The sequence below is a fragment of the Triticum dicoccoides genome, chromosome 3B (genome assembly GCF_002162155.2).
Source record: "Triticum dicoccoides isolate Atlit2015 ecotype Zavitan chromosome 3B, WEW_v2.0, whole genome shotgun sequence".
Classification (NCBI taxonomy): domain Eukaryota; kingdom Viridiplantae; phylum Streptophyta; class Magnoliopsida; order Poales; family Poaceae; genus Triticum; species Triticum dicoccoides.
Genome location: NC_041385.1, coordinates 158352588 through 158354802, shown reverse-complemented (window position 1 = coordinate 158354802; position 2215 = coordinate 158352588). Strand labels below are relative to the sequence as shown.

Below are 2215 nucleotides of genomic sequence, written 5' to 3'. Positions count from 1 at the left end.
CGAAAGATGACACATTGACTACGGGGGCTGCCGCCATGATCGCGGGCGGGCACGTCTGCATGCCTGCCACGTCACCAGGCGCGTGCGGCCGGCCGGTTCAGACTTCAGAGAAACCGACCAAGCATGGCGGCCGCGTCATGCCGGCAGCACTCAACGCTTCTACTACTTTGTTGCCGTAAGGCTTTAGCACTTGCGGCTAATCTATCTTTGGATCACTTGGTAATTGCTAGTGACTGCAAACTGTACGTGGATGACATAAAAAAGGTAGGAGGCCCTTCATATCACAGTCATCAAGGAGATCTCTATTCTTAATGTCTCAGTTGGTAGGTCGCGTTCCGAATTTTATTTTCGTCCCATCTCATTCGGTATTTTTTGGTACTTCTTTGATACTTCCTCCCACCTCCCTCCCAGCCGCAAAAAACCAAAAAAAAACCACGATCGAGTCCCGCACCCGCCCAACCTCCCGTCCTGGAAGAAAACCTACGAAAAAAAAAACTACGAAAAAAAACCAGAACTCGCACGCACGAGCGAGACTGCCCTCTCGATCCCCTCGACCTACGATCTGTGACTGCAGACGCACCAGATCGCCGCCGCGGACCTGGCAGGGAAGACGCGGACGAGATCCCAAGCCGCTGCTCCTCCTCTCCCGGGATGCAGCCGCCGCCGCCGAACCAGGGAGACGCCGGCGACCGTCTCCGCCGTCGTGGATCACCAGGACGCCGCCGCCTGCACCGCCACCACCGCACCACCACCACCGCGCCTCAATCCCACAGCCGCTGGCCTCCTCCTCCTGTAGCGCCGCCGCTCCAGCCCCTCACCTTCTCAGCCTGGATCCGTGCGACAAGGTGTGGGGCTATGGGAGAGAAGGCTCCATATCGCGCGACAAGGTGAGGGGGCGCCCAGATCCGCAGCGGCACCACCGCGCCCTCGTCCACCTGGCCCTCGAGGTCGGCCATGGAGGTCCGGCCCGACCAATGGATGGATGGGGATGAAACCCTAGCCCAACACCCACCCATGGATGGATGGGGATGGGGCGGCGGCTGCGGCCTTCTCTCGGTGCTTGCTGGTGTGGTGGACATCGACGTCGGTGACGGGTTGCAGCACGTAGACATCAAAGGTACTGACACCCTCCATCCTCAAGGTTTCTTCCCCTCGCGATGTTGCTTTGTAGGTGGCCAGGATCTCCGCGGTCGGCATCGGCGTCGGCGTGGTCTACGGCTCTGTCAGGCTCGACATCCTCAAGGTAACGCTCCAAATCCCCCAACCCCACGCTCCAAATCATTCTCATTTTTGCACACGGGAAATATTCAGGGAAGGCACTTTAGATGCAAAATACTGAGATGCTTTCTGCTTGAAAACTATAGTCAAAAGTTGATTCACAGAAGTTCAGAAGTTCAGTCCAGATGCCAAGGCATGCTTAGCATCTCATAGTCAGAGGCTATCCCGTCTCAACATTGCACCTATGCAGGTTTTCAATTTAGGAGATGATTTGCACCTATCCATTTACTCTAATGTATTACATGCTAATCCTTTTGGAGGCAAGAACGGAAGAAAAATCTGGTGATGTCTCCACGAGTCAAGTTATATAGCCGTTTCTGACTTGAAGGAATATTTGTGGAATTTCAATCATTAGGAAGTTAGAGGGCATCTGCAGCTTGGCAAAGTAGATGTTGTTGACATCAATTATTAATTGTTATTTTATAATGTTCCATCATTTTGTTTTTACACTTTTTTGCAGGCACTAGCAATGTTTTACCATTGACAGAGCATTGTGAATATGGTAACAGACTACTTGGGTGTTCTGAAATCGAATTCTGTATATAATATAAGTATAGTCCATGACATGTGCTGCTGCTTCCGATTAGATACAATAGCTTCTCTCTTTTGTATCGTACAACTGAGATCTTCATTACATTACAACCTTATGTTTTGCTTTTTTTTAATTGAAATTGGTGTTCTCTCTCTAGGTTAATGGATCATCCTGGGAATGGACTATGGAATGGCAAACTAACAGGGCACATCGCACAACTGGTATAAATGTGTCGATATGTTGCATTTCAAGGCAGTTTCACTCGTAAATACTACTCCATCCGTCCCAAAATAAGTGCTCAACTTTGTACTAACTTTAGTATAAAATTGTACTAGAGTTAAGACACTTATTTTGGGATGGAGGGACTGCAAATTAAAGAATAACTACCATTTGTGTGTGTGTGTT

General features: G+C 50.1%; 1 long non-coding RNA gene across 6 annotated transcripts in view; it reads left to right on the top strand.

Annotated features, from left to right (window-relative positions):
- Positions 1 to 496: 496 nt before the first annotated feature.
- The window catches only part of LOC119275320, a 5561-nt gene continuing 3842 nt past the window's right edge, over positions 497 to 2215 (top strand). For 4 of the 6 annotated variants that reach the window (XR_005135619.1, XR_005135618.1, XR_005135620.1 and 1 more), the window contains exon 1: positions 500 to 2031. This is a non-coding gene — a long non-coding RNA (uncharacterized LOC119275320). Of the gene's footprint in view, positions 2032 to 2215 lie in introns of all 6 variants that reach the window. The other 2 variants (XR_005135622.1, XR_005135623.1) reach the window with 2 other exon arrangements.